Source organism: Myotis davidii, unplaced genomic scaffold (genome assembly GCF_000327345.1).
Source record: "Myotis davidii unplaced genomic scaffold, ASM32734v1 scaffold438, whole genome shotgun sequence".
NCBI classification, from domain to species: domain Eukaryota; kingdom Metazoa; phylum Chordata; class Mammalia; order Chiroptera; family Vespertilionidae; genus Myotis; species Myotis davidii.
Window position 1 is genome coordinate 1310756 of NW_006290031.1, and position 23047 is coordinate 1333802.

The window sequence follows — 23047 nt, forward strand, 5'->3', positions numbered from 1 at the left end:
CATAGATAATAATTCTTTACATTTGATAGATGAATGTTTTATCACTTATACATGTGGTCAAAATTTTCCACACTATAACTTGTCTTTCCTCTTTCTTATTAGTTACTTTGATAAACAGACATATATAATTTCAACAAAATGCACCTTTTTTCAGTGTATTCCTTGCCTGTTTCATGGTCATGACGTGAAAATGAAAAAAGAAAAAAGGAGTAATTCAGAGGGATATGTGCATGTAGTGGATTGAGAAAGAGAAATCAAGAACAGCACCTAGTTTGTTGGTATGAGTAACTATATGATCAGTGTTCTCATCTGCTGTAATGGGAAAATTCTAGAAATAGGAGACACAAGCCAAGATTCTATTTTGAATACATTAGGTTTAACATGATCTTTACCTGTATAATTGAAGATTACATGATTGGGTATATGCCTCATGTTCATGGGAATGTTTGACTATGGATTTAAATTTGGCCACATGATGTTTAAAGACATGGTACTGCATGCGAGTTCCTAAAAATATATATAAAGAAAAGGGTGCAAGAACAATGCTGGGATATGCCTGAACTTGCAAAACAAACAAACAAACAAAACAAAACAAAACCAACAAAAAACCCTAAGAGTAGTTAGTGAGGCAAAAAATCAGGGACTGGTTTATGACATCAAATCTAAGAAAGGAATGTAATGCAAGAAGAATCCTGCTGAGATGGCAAATAAGATAAAATCTGAGAAACATCATTGGACTAGGCTATATATAAGGTATTTTTTATCTTGACAAAAGCAATTTCAATGGGTTGGTTAGAGAGAGAGATATTGTGTGATGAGTGAAGTATAGACAATGAGGTCAGGTCTAACTTTCAAAAGCATGTTCTGCAGTAGGGAAGATAATAAAAATAGAGGAATATTTAGAGGAAAATATGGAATCAAGGGGATGTTTCAACTTTCCAAAAGGGGGAGCGACATGCTCTAACATCTCACGGTAGGAGATCCAGAGCTCAGTGGACGAGAGCTTTAGATCAGATATGGAAGGACACCTGTGGTCCAATTTAAGAGTATGGAAGCCATGGTATATATAGATACAGATCTAGGTCTGTTTGGCAGCAGGACAGAAACCGCACTGGATTTGTATTTTATAAAAATTATTCTAGTTACAGAGTGAATAATGAATTGATATGGTTATTATAATATTCAAAGTGAGATATGGTTAGAGCCTCACTTATCGGAAGGGCACAGGTGATGGAGGAGGGGAAGCAAGATGACAGACATTAAAAAGAGAATAGACTGGGGTTGATTATAGATTAGAGGCAGACAAGTTAAAAGTAAAAGAAAGTATCTGAAGATAATTCCTACTTATTGTCCTCGGGGACAAGTGATGGCATCTTATTATTTAGCTAAAGAATACTAGAGCGAGGAGGGAAAAGTTTAGAGAAAAGAAGTATCATTTGAACATATACATTTTAGGTGCCTGGGAGATGTGCAAGTGACTGACAGATACATGCTTTGCATTTCAGCCTGTTATTTTAGACCTTGACCCAAGTCTATGTGCAATACAAGCTGTGATGTCTTTATTTCAATTAATAATAATGGTCAATTTGCTTTTTCAATTATGACATTTTCAGCCTCCAGACACATGAAATAATCAAAATGCATTGAACAAATAAGTGCAGAAATTGCTCCTGTTAAATTAAACAAACATTAAAACACCTAACCTAATATTCCATATCAAGAGAGGCATCAGTGCTTTGAGTAAAAGTAATAGTTTCTGTCTCAGCCATACTAAGCTATCATACTTAAAATAACTGATTATGATAGTGTAGGTTACTTATCTAAAACTTTCAAAAGACATAAACTGCATTTAATTCATCTAATTGATTATATGGCCAATGTATAAACAGGGATATATTTAGAATTTCCATTCCCCATCTTGACAGACAAACATTTATTTTCTGTACACAGTACATATATATTACAATTGTATGCAAATATAGCCTAGAGAACATTTGTGTAGAAATTGAAAAAAATTTTTGTTTCATAGATGGTTAAGATTGGAATGAAAGTAACACATTACAATTTCTAATGTGATTCTTTTCATTTTCAGAAAGATTGTATTTTGCCCAAGGAAGATATGTTCCTTTATACGGATATTTCTCTTTCATGAATTTATTTATTTAGTTTTACCAAAGCTTAGGTAAGGAGGTAACAATGCATTTTTGAGATTGCTATGGAATGTTCCAGATAATTTAAACTTAATTATGGCATTTTGTTTGATTGCTTCAGTAGTATTGCCTTTCACTATAAATTTGGAAACAAAACACAGTTTATGTGAAGATTTTTATACACAGCTTTGAGACTTTAAGCCATTCTCTACAAAAATGAATATTAAAAAGTTACCCTCTCTCCCCCCATTCCTTCTCATAAAGATGGCAGTACATGTGGAAAGAACCGTGACCAATAATCTTGCATAACATGACAAGCTTATCAACTTAGCACTGCAGGCTTTGCACATGGGCAGGAGGTGAGAAAGAGAAAGTAAACTTCCTACTCTGTGCCAGTCATTATCACAGACTCTGCATACACATGGTTACATCTAATAGCCACATTTCTGTGAAGTTGGTGTTGACTGTTGTCCATCCCATTTCAGAGATGATCAAGTGATGTTAACAGATTATTATCTATTTTCCCAAATTCACACAATTTAGTGACTGAGCTGAGATATCAGCTCAGATCTAAACCTATCGACCCAAGCTCTACCAACTACATCATTCTGGACATGAAGCAGGTTAACTCCCTAGACCTATGTAGGGAATGCTGGGCTGAGATTGTTCCTGTGGGCCCCTGAAATTCTGAAGGCATTTTACTTTTTGGTTTTTGATTCTTTCAACAAGTCAAATTGGTTTAAAAATAATTCACATTAATTAATGCTTGGAAAGGACAGATTTCTTATCAAACTCAATGACAAAGAAAGTAAGACCTGGGTCCCACACACACAGGAATTAAAAATCAGGGACTGAGATTATGTTCTTTGCCTCTCTAGGTCTTCATGCTTCCTCTCTTCTCTATTTTTTTATATCAACAGTATTCTTCTTCAGTAAGTCCCCTCTATTGAATGTACTCCTAGCCCATCAGAGCTACAGATCCTGTCTACTACCATAAAGTCCAGATTTTTGCTGTGTCATAAGGTAGCTATTAGCAACATATGGCTGTTTAAATTCAAATTAATTAAGTGCAATAAATAAAAATATCAGTTCATCTGTCTTACTACCCACCTTTCAATTGTTCAATAGTTACATTTCTATCATCACAGAAAATCCAATTGAACAATACAGTTCCAATTGTTTGATGTCTATGCAGCCTGGTCCAAATTTTCAACTTATTTCAGACATTTCATGGAAGTTCTTGATCCCTCGCACAATATTCCCTACATAAAAGTTCCACAATATTTTCTCTGAGACTGTGTTTATCTCAGAATTAAATAAGGACTTACAGAGCTCAAAACTATTTTTTCAACATTTTCCAAATATATCGGGAAATTCATTCTTTCCCTGTTTTACCTCCATATATAATGCTCTTTGAAATTACTCTATGAGCACAATTGTTTAATATTTTTGGCTGGAATATATTATTGTTAGTGATATAAGTAAGGAGCGTAAACTTTATTTTCAAACTAGGTCTAAAATGTCAACTTATTTACCCAGGAAGCAATACCCAGAGAGTTTTATCCACAACATACATCTGTGGGTTTGTGTATGGTTTGCCTATGACCTTGTGAACACATTTAGGACACCTCCCAGGGCCATGGAAATTGATGTACAGGTGGGTGCACAATACTTACAATTTATTGGCTACAGAGAAAATTTGTCTCCTACCCTTGGCGTGTGCTTTTAGAGCATTTTATTGTAATTTAGAGAAGGGTTTATGAAGGCTGTGGACAATTAAACAGTGACACCAAAAAAATAAAATTCTCTATGAGCATCGTGCTTTATCAAGATCATGTCGTCCTGTGCTTCAAAGAATCTGATTAGTAGGTATACTGTTAGATAACACCATTATCAGTAAGTGATTCTCTCAGAGAAGATTACATAAATTAATCTAACCTCCAGAGACTTTTAAATGTAATTAAGGTTTATGATAACTGAGTTCTTTGGATGAAAGGAGCTTTTGAAATAAACTGCTTCTTCATGTTATTACATTGCTAATGACAGAAAAACATATATTAGAATATTATTTATATGAAAATTGGACTACAGTCCCAGTGTGTGAACAGAAAGGAAATCCAGTGCTGTACATACTTTTATTATTCTTTTATATAAAATTCCACCCAATGTTGTACTAGGATAAATAGCAGGTCAATTTAACAATTTTAAATTAGCTTAATATTTAGCTTAATAATCTTGGACATTTCTCATCAGATTGAAACTAAATCATGTAACATCTCTTATACCAATATTTTCCAAAACCAAATTTAATGGCAGGTATATTTTTCACATCTAATAATTACAGATATAAAATTCCATTATGCTCACTCCTTAGTTGGTGTTAAAACTCTCATTGCCTCTAACCTAGGCCATTTAAATACCTTCCTAGCTAGTGTCCCTTTCTCTGTTAGTCTCTCCTCTTTCCAAATCATTCTATACACTTATTTTATTAAGGAAGAGATAGAAGACAATTTGAAACATTCCTTAGGAGAGAAGGAATTCCAGATCTAACTCACTGTGATTTGGAAGCATTATTTTATTTGTATAATATTGACTTTTTATCACCCGTAAAATAAAAGTATGTGTCTTTCTGGATTATTATAATGATTAAATGATAATCCATGGGCAAAGAGCAGGAATAAGATAGAACCCCAATTCTCTTAACTGTATAAATTTGCAATGTCTCCTCATTATGGATCACAGACCAATCACCTTACTAAGACAGCCAAGTCCTGCATCAAAGAAGCATGTCCCCTTTCCAGGTTTTCTAATTCTGTTATCCCGGCCAAACCGGAAGTATCAGTGCTTGATGAAGAGGGATTTCCTTCTTCCACTCTTAGCCTGAACTTCTCTTGAAAGCCATGCTGTTACATACCCTGCCCGCTCCACCTGGAATGACCCAACCCTTCACTTATTTTATATAAACCATATCGACTTCTAGTCTTCTACCCACTTCCCTCAAGACACTCGTGAATTCCCACAGCAGAAATCCCCTAACAAAGGAGTTGTCTCTCCGGTGCTCTTGGCTCGCTTTGGCTTCTTTGCATTCACCTGTGTGTCCTCCATAGCCACGTGGACCTGCGGACCCCACAGGCAAGGGACTGATGGACTGCAGAGGGAGAACACAAACTAAGCCAGCTCGATGCTGCACTGGACTGTGCAAACATGGAAAGGAAATTCTGGACACTGGCTCTGATTTTAGCCCTGCTAAAGGCAAAATGGGACTTCTTCCTTAGCAGGACTGAGAAGAAAGAAACCTTAGAAACTCAGGAGTTTGATTCCACAGAAATAAAGCTTTCTACAATATTGCATCCACCTGTGTGAGTCTTAGAAAGTTCTTTTCCTCAGCATATCACAAGAAATCACTCTCCACTAGTAACAGGGTGAGACGAGGACCTCTCCTCTCCATTAACAACATTACACATAATCTCAACCATTCGTCAATATCAATTATGAGGTGGATTCCATTTTCCCATTGAGAAGATCCATTAAAAACTTTGTTGACCAACTTGAATGTCTAAAGTCCAGGGTTCTAGATAATATTAGACAATATTACTATGTTTAACTTGTTAATGTAATTACATACACATTTAATATTTAAACGTACAACAATATATCACTGTTAAATATTATTTATCTATTCACAAAATCATAAGATAAGTAAAGTATTACTTATTTTTTGCATTTGTGGAAAATTTTGCTCAGGGAGTCTGGGATCCTCCCACAGCCTCTTGTATAAAATGATTCCAGATAGCCCCATGGTGATTTAAGTTGGGGCGAGAATGTAGAATGCTTTTGGACACTGAGGCATATGAAGAAGCCCATTGTGAAGTTTAAAAATAAAATAATTCTTGCAGATAAAGGAGACAGAAACTTAATTGTGCCTTTGGACATAATTGTTCAAGGACAAAATATACATAGTTATGACAGCTGTTTAAGTGTGTATGGCATCCTGTCTTGTACCTCTAAGGGCTTATGACTGAAGGTGAATATCAACACACTTGCAGAATAGCAAAAAATGACGGGAGTACTTGGGTCATTGATACATTACTGAGTCATCAAACTAACCCTAATAATACTGCAACTTCTTGATATTCTATCATGACGGTTAGTAAATATCCTCATTGAAGCCACTTATAGTCAGACAACCTATACCTCAAATTTTTGACACAACACAATAAAACATGACAAAAAGTTAGAAAAATGGCAGCAAAGTTGACTTAGGCATGTTTTAACATGCTTTCAAATGTGCCACAGCAGGAAGAAGTAAAGTTGACAAGTGATGCTCATTATTAAGCAACTATTACATACAATAGTTTCAGAAATATCCTATTAGTGTCCTATCACCATCTTCATTTCTTTAGTAGCTTCCAAGGCAAGAAAATCACAGGCACCTGAAGATACTTGTTAAAATGTATATTTATTAGGCAATTCCCCAGGGTTCATGAATCTGCATTTTAAACAACGACCTCAAAGTGATTGTTATAAAGACTAAAGTGAGGCTGGCTGGCAAGAGGTAAATTTTATATGCTAAACCCAGTAGCTCCCTCTCAGACAGGTTACACACTTCAAACAACTGGAACTTGGTACATACATACATACATACTTAGTAATCATGTTTAGGACTCATACAAAAAGTCCAGACCCACCCCTGCAAGGCTGGACCTCAAAGACCGGAGAGCTGAGGCTGACGATAACACACATCACACTCTAGGTAACTGGCATGTTCAGGGGGGTGAGTAATTGAATCTTCAAATGGGGCTACAGTACTTCCTTTTTGGGAAGACATACAATTCAAGGACTAATAGAAATGCAGAAGAGATTTCAAGCAGGATGAGGTCTGAGAAGATACATTTGTTTCTGGTAATTAAATAAATTGAAGAACTAAGTAAGATAAATTCAAAACAGTGTCTGCTCCAAAATCAAGAGAGTTCAGGATAAAGAATGGCACTTGTGAAGGAGCAGATAATGAGTATAGATGACTCCGTCAGCAAATGCTGGGTAAGGGAAGAGAGAAACCAGTGAAGAGAGAAGTAGTCCCATTGTCAACACTATGTCTGTACCCCATATTCTAAAGACACTGTCCCTTTTAATTAGAGGTGACAGATAATCAACTGTGTTATGTTACTGTATCAACAGAAACATTTGTAATGGTTATTCATGGCAAAGGAAGGGGCTAGTGCTTGCTTCTATCACCCATTTAAAGAAAGCTGAATTAATAAATAAATGGAATATTTAATAACAGTAATTCAAAAATAGGCCATTTAAGTGTCACAAAACTTACCTTAAAACAATTGAAAATGTAAGGGAAGTGAAAAGAAAGTTTAGTAATGAGTCTGGTGGAAACAACTGAGTCGGGTTGTTTATCCTGAGCAGGATGCAAGGGTGATTTCTTTTCCGGGTTCTTGCCCAGATGGATTCGAAGGATAAAGCCATGGACAAAAGGTGGTAGATGAAAAGGGTGGAAATTTATTGGAAACAAGTACAGACTCCCATGTAGGGAGGGGTCCCAAAGGGGATAGTCCCCTAAGCTCTTTTTTTCTAAGGTTTGTAAAGGCTGCAGTTCTTTGTCTCTTCACACTGCCTTCCAATTGGTAGAATATCAGCTCAAAGCTCAAAACCCATGCAGGCCCCGTCTTCCTCTCCCCCTTCAGTGGTAGAATTCTCTATCTCCTGTGAAAATCCATTTTCCTCTTTCTCCCATTTGTCAGCATTTCTCTCTCCTCTGGGAAAGTTTGTTTCCTCTTTATTCCCATGCCCTGTGGCTTTTCCCTATCTTCCGTGAATGGATGTCTTCCTCTCCCCTTATGCTGTGGCACCCCATTTTTTTTCTCTTTGTGAATGTATACTTTTTGGCTGCTCCAAGCCCTCATCTTTGCCTTCCTCCCTCATGGACACTCTTTACCCCTAATACTGCTTACACCTGCCTATTTTATCCCTAAAACTCCTTTCAGTAATATAGCAAGAGTATGCTAGAGCAAGTAGGAGCTGTCAGTATTCTTTCTAATTGCACAAGCAAATGTCAACCTTATTTTCTTATCCACCAGAGGGCCATATCTCTTCCCTATGACTGAAGTATAAGTCAAAATTTGGGCTAGCCAAACACATTTTCTAGTTTCTATAAGACAAATTATCAAATGATGTGTCATTGAATAATCTTGTTTATTATTAAAATATCATAACCTGTGGTTATTTCCATTTTATCAACATGAAAATTGGTGACCAAAAATCAGTATTATATTTTCCCACTCTGCTCTACCATTTTTTTTTATCAAGAAATTTATTCAAGATCGAAATTAAAGTATCTCAAACTAAAAATAAATAAATAAATACAGAGCCCTACCAAATTCATTCTCCTAAGTAGTGTTGAGTTCATCACTATCACTCAGCTGTTAGGACAAATATGTTATTGCTTGATAAGTTCTCCAGGATTAGTGTCTCATTTTTTGAAACACCAATACAGTCATCTCTAAAATGGGTTAAAAACAGACTTGATTGTAGTGGCTCCATTGCAAAACAATGGGCCATCTGTTTCATTAAGTCTTTTAACAGTGCTCAGTCCTTCACTGCCTCTTGGCTAAATCTGTTTTTATGTGCTGTGGTTTTTTTTCTAGAATTGTTGAGTTTCAGCCAGCCTAATTCACTACCCTCTTCAAGAGTTGTTCTCCTTCTGAACGGGGAGGAGGGGAGTTATGGGGGAAAAAAGAGGAACTGACCAAATAATCTGAACAATAAAGATTTAAATTTAAAAAAAAAAAGAAAAAAAAAGAAATTTATTCAAGATCGAAATTAAAGTATCTCAAACTAAAAATAAATAAATAAATACAGAGCCCTACCAAATTCATTCTCCTAAGTAGTGTTGAGTTCATCACTATCACTCAGCTGTTAGGACAAATATGTTATTGCTTGATAAGTTCTCCAGGATTAGTGTCTCATTTTTTGAAACATCAATACACGCATCTCTAAAATGGGTTAAAAACAGACTTGATTGTAGTGGCTCCATTGCAAAACAATGGGCCATCTGTTTCATTAAGTCTTTTAACAGTGCTCAGTCCTTCACTGCCTCTTGGCTAAATCTGTTTTTATGTGCTGTGGTTTTTTTTCTAGAATTGTTGAGTTTCAGCCAGCCTAATTCACTACCCTCTTCAAGAGTTGTTCTCCTGCTTAATAGCTTAGCATCAGCTGGCTCAGCCACTGAATGACTATCAGAATGTTATTGCCTCTTTCCTCCCCACATTTTTTTTTATTTAGACGTCTATTTTCTCTAGTAATGAGAAATAGCTGTTATACATTTGAGCAAAAATAATAGTTTTATATGATATAATGTATTATTCTAAAGAAATACCTAATAGATGTGTATTACATATACACTTGTAAGTGTATATATAATAAAAGTGGTGTCTTTTTTTCTTATCATTTCTATGTCATAGATATTCAGTATTTGACATTAATTAGATATTATCACTAAAATATTAGCATCTGGAAGATACTTTTGATGGTCTTCATACCACTCTTTTCACCACCTTTCCTTTTTAGAAAGAGAATTGTGATTTTATTTAGTAAACCACTTCCATCAACTTAGCTCTTTGCTTTAGCTTTCTCTCCCAAGGAGGTAATCCTAATTAGATCTCAAAGACTGACTATTTTACTCTTATTTTATTAAGAAAAAATGATCAAGTAGAATTAATCATTCATATGTTGAGAAACTATAAATGAGATCCTACTACACCATACACACTTCTGACTTCCGGGGAACCAATGCTGAGGGAACCTCTATTCACAGCCGAGCTGTGATAAATGCTGTATGAGTAATATGCAGACAGTAAATAAGGAGAACAATAAAAGAAGGTCAATCTGACTGGAAGGACAGGGAGATGGCTTCAGAAAGCAGGCTGGATAGATGAGAAAAGGCAACATGTCAGGGAAAAGATAAAGTTTGGTAACAGTACAGTGAGTCAAGGTAATTGCTTGTAATTCACCACAAATGTGACATAAAGTATAAGGAATGAGGAGGCATACGTTATACCTTAATCTGCATCCTGGGGGACTCTGAATACCAGCAAAAGAAATTAGTCTTCATCCTGAAGGTTTTAGTCTGGGGATGGTATGAATGTGACATATTAAGATTTATAATCCAGACAGATTATTTAGTTACCACCATGAAGGAAAGCCTGAGATTGTTCCTAGACTATCATAGAGGGTCAGAGCTTGTCCCTCTGAAGAGGTGGTGGTATTGGAGATAGAGAAGATAGAACTGATTTGAAGAATACTTGAGAGATAATATCAACAAAGTTGGTGAGCGAGTGAATGTGGAAAATTAGTTGATGATGCTTTTGGGTTAAAACCTGTTTTTTAGTTTAGGCTATTGAGGATATTGTGAGGTCATTAATATAAAGTTGAAATTCTGTGAGAGGAGTAGATTTGTAAAGTGTATAAACTGGGTTACTTTTTTGGACATATTGAGTTTGAGGTCCCTATGGTCCATTTAAATAAACAATTGGGTACATAGATTTGTAGTGCATGCTGGATATAAGATGTGGGAGTCATCAGTATCAACAGCAGTCATAAATACAAAAGTAAATTTCAAGCATCCAGGGAGAGTTGACAGCAAGAAGAGGGTACTGACACAGGGACACTTGAGACTATCCACATATTTGGGATATAAAGAGACCAGTTACGACAACATAACAACCAGAAATGTTAGAGAGGTGGGAGAGAAATAACAATCAACATTTAATAATTCAAAAATAAATCACACAAAAAGTGAGAAGTAGTATTCATTGGGCCCACTATTAAGAGTTAATTGCTAATTTTCAATATTTTCAGATGCATCACCAATTAACAGAAAAGTGATCTAAACTCATAAATCAATATGGCTCCCAAATAAACCATATTAAGATTCTTTTCTGATGTATACGCTCCTCAAAGGTATAATACTCATTATACCATGTCATTAAAATAAATTTTAACACCTGTTTATTAATTGCATTTATCTACATCTTAGTAATTTACAAATCCTCAAAATGTAGGTATTTTGTGTCAAAATTTAAAGGTGATAAAAAGGTAATCATCAATTTGTATTGAAACTTTCATCTAGCTAAGTCAAAATGTAAGATAAACTTTTTATTCTCAAATATCATATATTGCACTTTATTACAAGGTATATTATATAAACATTAGAAGGCAAGATAAGAAAATCTCTAAGAAGATGAAACCAAGAGGAAAATTAATGGATAATAGCAAGGAAGTGTTAAGAGGATTAATCTAAGAAGTTTAATACACAATTAATAAGAATCTAGACAAAAGAATAAATGGACAGGAAATTACCAAAGAAATAATTCACTGATATTTCCAGAATTGAATAAAATAACTCACCAAAAGTTAGAAAAAGATGAATTAAAATAGGCCTACAGTGTACATTTTAATGAAATTTTAGAATGCCACAGAAAAGGAAAAATTCTAGAGTTGCTAAAGAATAAAACAACAGTTACATAGAATGAAATTTGGATATAAATTACATTAGAAGTCTCTAACACTGGAATTTTGAAGACAATGAAATAAAGCCATCAAAATTTTTAGAAAAATAGTTTCAACCTAAAAATTCTGAAACTTGGCAAACTGTGAAGAGAGACCATGAAAGGAAGAGTGAAATATGGAAGTTTTGAAAATTTTACATACCTTATACCTCATCTCAAAAGCAACTAGAATAGGTTTCCCAAATGTGATAAACTAAATTTGGGGGAAAAAAGACATGGGACCCAGCAGTGTGTTCACCATAGGCGAGTAGCAAAGAGAAGTGTAACATGAAGAGAGTTCTCAGCATGACAACTCTGCAGCAATCTTAAGTGTAGAAAGTTATGTGATAGGTACATCAGAAAATGCATGATTTTTAAAAGCAATTCTCTTATACAGAAAAAGATGAGAGAACATACTTGGAGTAGCCCAGCCAGTGTTGCTCAGTGGTTGAGTGTTGACCTATGAACCAGGAGGTCGAGGTTAGATTCTGGTCAGTGCACATGCCCAGGTTGTGGGCTCAATTCCTAGTGTGAGGCGTGCAGGAGAAAGCCAGTCAATGATTCTCTTTCAGTATTGATGTTTCTATCCCTCGCTCCCTCTCCCTACCTCTCTGAAATCAATGAAATATATTTTTTAAGGAAATAAAATACTTATGATAAACACAACATTTACATAGTTTATCACGATGCAGGAATATTAATATTATATTTAAAAGCATAATATGAGCATAAAAGGATGGAGGAAAGGAGCAAGAATAGTAATTAAGACTGATACTTCCTTACCTTTCATAAAATGAAATAATGTCTGAACTTCATACTTCAAAAACTAGCACTGCCGAAACCGGTTTGGCTCAGTGGATAGAGCGTCGGCCTGCGGACTGAAAGGTCCCAGGTTCGATTCCGGTCAAGGGCATGTACCTGGGTTGTGGGCACATCCCCAGTAGGAGATGTGCAGGAGGCGGCTGATCGATGTTTCTCTCTCATCGATGTTTCTAACTATCTCTCTCCCTTCCTCTCTGTAAAAATCAATAAAATATATTTAAAAAAAAACAAAAAAAAAATCCTAGCACTAAAATATATAATTTTCAAGTATGGAAAGAAACGCAACTTTAAAAAAGCTGAAACATTTGTCAAGAGCCAGACCCAGAGTGGGATAAGTAAGCCGACGAAGTTCTAATGTTTTAGAACTAATGTTGTGGTACTAGTTGACTTTTTAAACTATGTGGATTCATTACTCTCATCAGAATAAAAATAGTTAAAACAAAGGATTAAACAGAATAATAGGATGAGTAGGAGTAAAATGTTCAAGGCTTGATGGTTTTGACGGCTCCCAGGTAGAGGTACACAGAAAGCAGTTACCAGCACTGTACAGCTATTGTTGAAACGGAGACAGGCACCCAAGCTTTCTCCAGGTAGAGTATTTAAAGAACAAAGAGACAGTCAAGCTTCCATAATTATATTTAATAATGTATATTGTTTTTAGTACGAAATGATGTCTCTTCTTACTTGAACTTTTCCAAGGTCTTTGGAATATTCATCCGAACCTATACACGTGTCCATGTGCGTGCACACAGATTCTATATCTATGGCTCCTATTTGCTTGGCCTTTCCATTCATTATGATACTGCACAGCTAAACTACAAAGAAAAATGTTAAACTATTACACTATAATAGTTGCTATATTTTAGAACTGAACATTATTCATCTGTTTGCTTTCGGCAGTTTATAATTCTTGAGCAGACCTTTACTCCTTTATTTTGTATAATCACACTAATCATGTATGCAAAGACACACACCAACATACATATAAACAAGGTGAGTGTCCAACTCAATAGATACCGTTACTAGTATTTCTTTAAAATACCCAAATTACCTTTTTAAAACACCGAAATAATTTATATGAATATTTGGAAAAGGATGAAGTGGGGTGACCGGATTTATAATCAACTGAACATGAACATGGCTAGGGGATAGGGCTTGACAAGGATTCACATGGCAGGTTAGGGCTGTGAAGCTCAAAGAGAGATCCAGAGGGGTACAAGGGTTTCTTTATCTAAAATACCAGAAGTGTGGTGGTGGGAAAGGAAGGGCAAAGCCTAAATCCTGTCAATGGCCAAACATCAAAAATATGTCAGAATCTCTATTATGTCTTAACTTACAAAAGTCAAATATTAGTTGATATTTTGGGCCATTGCCAATACCTGTATCTTTCATTTAATTGCTATTGAAAAAATTATGGAATTAATTCAAGATCTAGGATTATGTTATCTTTTCCCAGAAACGATAAACATTTGCTTATGGCAGGTATAATAGAGCAACTCTTGTCTAAATTAACTTAAAAGCCCAAATTGAAGACCTAGCAGAAGGAAATGCATGCCATTTTAGGCATTAAAATTATTTATTTTTCATTTCCACTATCTTACACTAGATGTCTGGTTTTCAAAACACTTGTAAGACATTTAAAAATTTCAAATAAACAGCACAGTGCCGAGAGATAGAAACCGATTCAGATATGACACAGGTGTTAGAAGAGACAGATTTTAAAATAATCATTATAAATGATAAAGGCACTGCAAAGCATCTTCATAATGGGTGTTTCCATGGAACTCATGAAAATATCCATGACTGTAAATATTTTCCAGGATCCATGGGCACTGATGCTAGACCACTACTGCAATACCCACTGAGTAAAAACTCTCTGCTTGTCTCCTACCAACCTGTACAAACCCTGTTCCTATATTTTTCTGGAATGCATACATAATAGTTTGAGGTATGTTATCTAGCTGGCTAAAATATGTGTTTTTTTAAACCGTCAAATAAAATTATTTTGCTGCATCCAAACCAACAAACTGTTTAAGCAAACAAAACAAAACAAAAACTTTAGATCATATATACTTGGTAGTGTGGACCTAATTTCAGTACAAATGTTGATCTTTCATTTTACCTAATATGCATATATGTAAATGCATTCTATATAGCTTTAAATTACTTAAGCATATATGAACATGCATATAAAAGCTATTGTAATTTATTATAAAATTCACCTATTATGATATGATACACATGTATTATGTTTAGATATTATAACAAATATGAATTATGTAATACATTATAGATCTATGAATTTATATAGTTATCAGAACTAGCCTGCAACATTTTTTAAAAAGTATAATGTTGGCACCTAGTACTCTGTGAGCCTCACCGAGTATTTCCATGACGGATGCTTAGTCTCTTTCTAAGAGTTAATTTAGGGGGGAAATCCAGACTCTCAAACTAATGTAAACATTCTTATAAAGTGTATGGGAATTCAAGGCAGTTTTACTTCTAAAAAATGTCAGAGGAATATCCCATCCAAGCCCCAAGAGAAAAAGAATGTCAACAACAATTAAGCTGAAGCAGCTTCACTGGCCCCTCTGCTCGCACTTAGAGCCGGGCAGCAGTATTTAATCAAGAGGGATTGGGAAGGATTATAAAGGACCGTGTTTACCTTAACCTGAGCACTGAATGTTCAGCAAAGTGAAACACGCCAGAGATGGAGCTCTGGATAAGGTTTTTAAAAGGCGGAAGGGGTAGTAGAATGTGGCATTAAAACAAGAATCCCTGTCTCTTTCCTCTGAACTTTAAAATTTTGGTTAACTCAGCTAAACACAGGGGACTCATCCCATTGTTAGCAGTGCAGTAGTTGGTGGGAAATTGTAATTTACAGCTTTAAAGGTTAGTCTGTGCTCCAAAAAGACATATAAAGGCAGCATGGAGTCTGGCATTATTTATCATCTATAGACAGAGTCACCACTTAATGTCACCGCCTTCTGTGTCAGTGGGGAGCTCCATGAAACCCGGTTCAGCTGGCCATCTGCTTGATAAAGCACAGCCACCCTGAGATGGAGCTAAAGAAGATGAATTTAATTGACGCTTCCTCTTATAAATCATCCACTCTCCTAAAGAGTCTCTTCAGTAACTGAAGTGCTTAGAATTAGGCGAAGATAGACTGCTACTCATATATTTAAAGAAAGAAAGACATTAATAAAGGCATTAAATGAATACATTTAACCTACAAGTTCACAAAACCATTTCAAACTACAATATATACTTACATTCCTTCAAGTCTTTCCAAAGAAGTGTTCTTAAATATAAATCAAATTTCTGGTTGAATAAGATGCATCCAATTGAAGTCGTTTGTGTTTTTTTTTTTGTTTTGTGTTCTTTTTTAATTTTTTTGAAACAACAAATAAAATAATGAATGTTTACTTAAACAGAATAAACATTACACAAACAGAAAAAATATATAATAGAAGAAGTAAAAGCATTTCCTATGATGAGTGCAGGGTGGAATTCATGGGTTAAACGTGGTCTAGGAAATTTAATAAAATCTGATAAACACATAAACAACATTCTTGACATTTAAGGAAAATTAATAGTAAAAATAAAGTCATCATTTACTGTCAAGCCCATGAATCATCTCATTTAAATAATGACTGAGAAAAAAAATCCTATTTGGTAAGTAGTATAGTCTCCCCATTTTACAGAAGAGTAACTTGGCTAAACTTACTCAGCAACTGAGCAATGGATTTAAATTTCGGATCCAGAACAATGGCACTGCAGAGGCTGAGTCTGTAACCATTATTCTCTATACTAGAAAATAAACTTCTCAAACATTTCTCATCTGGTTGGTCCCTAAAGTCTCTACAAAGGAGATGCACGTTCTCTTGAAGAGACATGTCTGTTGCCTTCACAGATCACGATCTCCCCAAAACCCCCAATTTTCTTCAGGAACCACCCACTGCTATGTAACCCATGTGACTCAGACACTGACTCTATATCCAACTGTAGGGGTGGACATGTCTAAGACTAATCAATGCAGATTAATTTCTGATGATTGATATTGAATGAGACCAAACTAAATGGAAGAATTTCATATTCTTTGGTATTGGGACAGTTTCTTCTCTTAATATACTAGAAGTGAGCAAGAAAGCTCATAAACTTGTTTTCTGCTAACAGCAATCTTCTGGCCATTAGAAAAGGAAGTTTGAACGGGAAAAGCTTCAATAAGAAAATATCGGCATACCAATGAGGGAACCGCTGGGGGAAAGGCAGATAAATAAAGCTGGAGCCCAGAACACTCTTACTTCTAGACTTTGGGTTGTGTGAGATAAAAACACCCTCGACATTTTATCTATTGAGGCAAGTTTTCTGATAGTTGATCGGCACAACTATTTTCACTGATAACACACATGCATGCCCATACATACCCAAACACACATACACACATATGGTGTGCATGGTATTGATATTAAAGATACTCCATCTGCTTGGGCCTTTTCCTTAGTAATGTACTTTTGTATTCAGAAAAATTACATTTGTTTCCAGATTTAAAGTTGTAACTGGACCTTTAAAGTAGCCTACATCTATTATAGCAAAAGAGAAAAATAAACTTCTTGCCTTGTCTATGAAAAATGCAAAACTAGATTTTTGTCAATTACTTGGAAAAATGAGTAAAATAAATACTAGTAAATAAATAAATTTGCTTTAAAATAGGAAGACATAGAGGGATATTATTTCAGCAAAAAATGAAGAAGCAGGACTGTATTTCCATTTCTCTCACCTCTCTATACTTGGGTGATTCATATCTCAAAATCCTGCTATGCTGCAGTCCCCATTGCAATGGTTACATTAACAAAGGCTGAAACATTAGCGGCTGGTCCCATGCTTCCTGAAGCTCTCTGAAACCCAGTCCCTGGATGGCTTCACTGCTTCTTGCTTGCTTGCCAGTTAATGAAATAATTTCCACAATATCCCAGATTGTACAATTGTAGGAAGAGAGAAGAATGACTTTTGAGTGTAAGCCTCTAATTTTATAGAAAGTATAACACTAATGCATAAAAAAGATTGGTTGGAGCCACTGGGGCAGGATTTGACACATACGTCACCTCAACAGCAGAACGACAACCTTTGATTCCCTGTCTTCCGTGAATGCTGTTGGTTATGCCCAGACGGATGTTAAAAAGTGGCAATGAGAGCTGAGGCATTATTAGTTCAGGGAATTCCAATCTTATTGAACTTCTTAGACCTTAGTTTTGCCTGATGAAAATAGTATCCCTCTTATAGAAATCTTTTGGTTAAAAGTAATATATCTCCTTTTTAAGCAACTGGGGACAGAAATGTTAATGTTTGCTCTTGGCAAATTTGAGCAGAAGAGGTAGGTTGGGATAAGATCACGTATAGGCCAAGTTGAAGATTTTGGTCTTTATAAATAAATGGTAACTCATATGACACGGGAGGAAAAGTTTTGGTTCAAAGATGAGTCATTGGAGTTCACCCTACGGCAACCAGTCGGGTGTTAAGAGTGGAGGCCCAGGATTTTAAGTGAAGACCTCTGCATTAGCCCCAAAGATATAAAGTATTTTAACAATGACAGATTAAAAACAAAAACAAAAAAAAATCTTCAGAGAATTTAAGTGAAAAAGAATACGCTTAAATTCTATTCTATACCAGTAATATTATAATTCACTTTAACATGAACATAAAGAGAGTTTTATAAATGGGAGGATTCAGTTCTATCATACATATCTCCCACTCACAAAGCCTTGTTTATTGGAGAAACCCAGCACTAACTCAGAGACACCCCCCCAAAAAATGGGGGCATGGATTATAAATAATAAATGTGAGTTTTAATTCTCTATAAACAAAGGACTGAATGTAAAGAATCTTTAGAAATTATGTATATAATAAAGAATGTAGATTTCAAAGTTCTTGAATGAAATACTACGGGATAAAAACAACAAACTGGACTGAGGCAAACACCACAAAACAAGCACAAAAATCTGGAAAGGTAATTGGAAGAGGAAGTATAAGGGTACAACTTCACTGATCTTTTTCATAGAAGAAAAAATACTGCCTCAACTATGAAGCTAATAAATTAATACAGACTCAATTGCTTTACTTAAATATATAAAAAAGGAGAGGCTGTATGTCTCCCAAATTATCATAACAAAAAGAAGGAACAAAAATCTCACACTGGTAACAAATGGAAATAACCCTTCAGTCCTTCGGTGACTCTTTATAGGGCTACTACCCTGTCTACACCTTGTTTAAAGATAGGATGGAGAGAAATAAGCTATGCCCCTGTCCTCATGGAACTTTGAAACTAGTTTAGGAGTAAAACATTAAATCAATCATCACTATAGAATACAGTCATGATTAACTATTCTGACAGCTACATAATGGACATAAAGTCTCAATGCAGGAAACGGGAGGCCTTGGCATGGCCTTGGGATAGGGAGGGTATTGGGGAAGAGAGCAGCGATTTGATGGTGAAGAGGAGGGATTCAGTCAGTGGAAGCAGACTGAATGAAAGTCCTGAAGGAAGGACAAGAGGATGGTGAAGAAATTGAAATAATATTTGCATAATAGCTGACATGCAGAGGACAAAGACAATAGTGATAACAAATACCTATGGCATGTTGTGTTATTCTTGCTTCTAAGAATAAACTCCCTTCTTCTAAAGCTCAGACACCCCAGCCTCTTGGCCTGTGATTTCCAGCACTCTCTGTAGGGGACAATCCTAGCAGGGTCTGTTGTCACCAGTGGCCTCTGACTTGCTTGGCTCAGGGGATGGGGTTGGATGTGACATATATCACTTCAGAGTAAGACTTTACATGGGTTGTGTGCTTTGGTTTGCGATTCTGCTCTTGATCCTGAGAACAGCATATTCCAGGTCGGGGCTGATCTTTCAGCCTGGGTCCTAACATAGAATGCTCATGAAGCTCAGAGCAGCCACAGAGACCCTGTGCCATTCACATTTTTCAAGGAAAAAAAAGTGACTGGTGCAGAGATTTTGAGACTTTTTACTTCACATACAACCTAGCAGAAATTCACTAGAAGAACATGTAATTCATATTTTGGCAAAAAAAAATTAAGTTTACCTCACCCAAACTCCACAGATTATGATTACATATCTATAGGTTTGCAGACACACACAGAGATGCATCTAGAACATTCTTTAACAAAATGCTGTTTGTGGATCATCTTTGTCAGTTTTTCTGCCCTTTTAAAAAGTATTATTTTAGCATTTTATGAATGTGTGGCAATTTGTGAATTTTTAAAAATCCCACTAACAGAAATATAAGAATAGGGTTTAAAAATATTTTAAATGCAACCCATCTGAATTAACAATATAATATTGGTAATAGTTGCCAGGGTATTGTGAAAATGAAATTTTTATTGGAGACTTGTATGGTATATATCATATGATAGATCAAAGCAGTGCTTTCCAAACTTTGAGGTGTATGAGAATTACCTGGAAAACTCTTAGAAGAAATTACTAACCCTTATCGCTAGAGTTTCTGATTCCTTAGGTATGGGGGGGGGGCAATCATTTGTGTTTCAAGGATTTCCAGGTGATACTGATGGTATCAGTCCAAGAACATACTTTTAGGGGTAATACATTAAATGGTTGGACAAATACATCTCTAGATAAGAATTTTAGTTTGGATCCATAGTTTCAAACAAATTACTTGATTTGATTGTTCTCTTGTCCAAAGGGGTGCTTGAGAAAACTAAAATGTTTGCCTCTGTGCCTCTTTCTTACATATTGTTGGTAAATTTCACTTAAATAACTATTCTTATAACTGCATATCCTATTTAAAAATACTCATGGAGTTAGGAAATAGGACACACGCATATACACACACCCACACATTTCTTTCCTATCCATGGAAAAGTTACATTTTCATAGGTTAGACATTGGCTTTATGATTTTGAATAACCATCTCTGAGACTGTAATGGTTGTTTTTCTCTTTCCTTTTGACTTTAAATTTTTCTCCAGGCATTTAACATCCTTGGCCTTGCTCGTAATCAGTTCACAAGTATCCTACAGACCAATTTAGAACTTCAGATCCTCTTATAAAATGGAAGGGCATCATTCTCACAGTAGTAGCCAGAGGGGGGGAAAAGAGCAGATTTTGGTTTTCTTTGCAGAAACTAAAATATTGTTGAATTCTACTCTTTAATTAGGAAAGAAAAAAAAAGAGGAGCAAAAGAAAGGTTTCAGAGGTTTTCCTTTTCCTTTTTTTTGTGTATCTTAGTTAAAGTTTGAGACAACATTTAAGTTTTATCACAAAATGCTTTCAGCGAGGTCAAGATCTAGTATCCGTTAAAGCACTTTGCCAAAGGAAAAAGTTGTTAAAAAGTACATAAAATGCTAGGTGATCTGCCTTTGGTGGAGCTTGACTTTCTGAAACATCTGAAACATCTGAAACATGACTGTCACCCTCCAAACTGAAATGGAGAGGTTTGGGCAGGAGCCTTTTGGGCAAAGAACACTCAGCCTCCGAGTCAAAGCCATCGAACGTTTCTTGTTATCACCGAGCATCGCCCTTCTGGCTGGCTACTAATCGTCTTTGCAAGGTGTGTGGTACAGTTTGTCTCCAAGACAGCTATGTTGATAAAACCATGGGCCTTCTAAGGAAGATTACAATTAAAACTAGGATACTGCGAGGTTATTTGGGATTCACAGAATTTTAGAGTTTAAGACACAACAAACACACGCACACACACACCCTCCCTCCCTCTCCAATTTTAAAGCCAGACAACAAATTTCTGTGCAGTGAGAACAGAGAAGAAAATTGAAATTGTACCCTTTTCCTAAAACCCCATAAAATCTGATTACAAAGTCTCCTGCATTACTTTTTTTTAATGAGATTTTCTTGGCCCACTATGACTAGGGCACAGACTCCAATGAGCCTATTCAAGGTTAAAATCTCAAAATATTCATTAATATTTTGCTATTGCACCAGGATATTCATGCTACGCTGCCTCTGCTAATTAAATTAATAGTTACAAATGCTTACCAAAGAGATTAATTTATACACCGCCCTCCCCAGAAAGACTGGTTGCTAGGCAGCCCTGGGTGAAGGCTCTGCACCAAGCTCCCTCCTGGTCAAGACCCAGAATGCCTTGCACCCTTCACTGGGAGAGCGGATGCTATGCTGCTTTCACTAAGAACATTCACCTTCGTATTTACATCTCAATTGCTTCACTTTAATTATTTTAATCGCTTGGTGCAGCAGTCTAGTGTTTCAAGTCTATTTAATCTGAAGTATATTGTGTCTTGTGCTTTGTGGACTTGCTTCAATGTCTTCTCTTACTCTAGTGTCTTTACAAGTAGTGAATCTATGTTATGCTTGGCTTTCCCACCATAACAGGCATACTTTATGACTCCTGAAGCTTTTGCCATGATTAGCAACAACCTGGATTTTTGCATATTATTTCAACTCAGATAACTATCATTACCAAATCGCTCTTTGAGGTAACACCTGGTTTCCCACACTGCCCTGCTCTTTATTTTTGGAGATTGCGTTCTTCATTTTTAAATTTTTCTCACTACTATATCTATAGACAGCAGAGCCACTGGGTGTTCATGCTAAATATAGATGTGGCGGTTCTCTCTTGCTCTGGGATGTGCTTTCTGCTGCTAAATTGGCTGCCAGCAAGTGTGTCATGTGTGAAACTTGGCTTTCACCCAAATTTGAATTGACATTCTTTCTTCCTTGCAAACAGGTGGCTCTTCTAAAAATTAACCAAATACAAATGAACAGAGAATATGTGCATAACCCCGATTGTAAAATTTAAGTAACAAATGCATATTTAATAAAAGTACACTGTTGTAAAAAGTATTTTGATTATAATGCTAACCTAGCCCCAGGGCAATCAAGGAAAACCTGCTTAGGATAAGATTTCCTGGAGAAAGTTTAACAGTGTTTAGTCAAAGTAGCTTATTTTATTGGGAAACACTAGTCAAAGCATTAGGGCTCAATGGCTGGACCATGCCTTCATGGTTTTAATATAACTTCTGCATTGGTCTGTGATATTATGCCTCATCCTTCTATAGTCAGTATATGTGTGGGTTTATCTGTAAGTGTGGTGTGTGTGTGTGTGTGTGTGCGCGCGCGCGCATGAGCGTGCATGAGCATACGCATGCACACACATGTGCCCATGCATTCATAGAGGAGATTTGGGGAGAGGTGGGGTAGCAGTGCAGAACATCTGAAGGGCTCCATATAAATCACTAGCCTTCAGTGACATTGCCCTAATTGTTAGTGTATGGTTATGATCTGGTTATGATTCTTTAGCTAGGGCAACCCATAATATAACTCCAATAAGATAGAATGTTATTGATGCTCACAAAACACAGCAGAAGTGGGAGATCCAGCCTAGCAGCACAGCTTGGCTCCAGCGATCATTCAGGTGTCTGGGTCCATTCTCCCCAGTTGCTCTGCCACGCTCTAAAAGGGGCCCTCAGTTACATGTTAAAGTTGGGTCACTATATGCCACATTCCATCTCT

The 23047-nt window shown here is 36.0% G+C and overlaps 1 long non-coding RNA gene across 1 annotated transcript; it reads left to right on the forward strand.

Annotated features, from left to right (window-relative positions):
• The first annotated feature begins 1418 nt into the window (after nt 1–1418).
• Nucleotides 1419–7643, forward strand: LOC107182940. The gene is made up of 3 exons (XR_001513696.1): nt 1419–1429; nt 7219–7225; nt 7566–7643. It is a non-coding gene; the product is annotated as an uncharacterized LOC107182940 (long non-coding RNA).
• Nucleotides 7644–23047: the final 15404 nt, after the last annotated feature.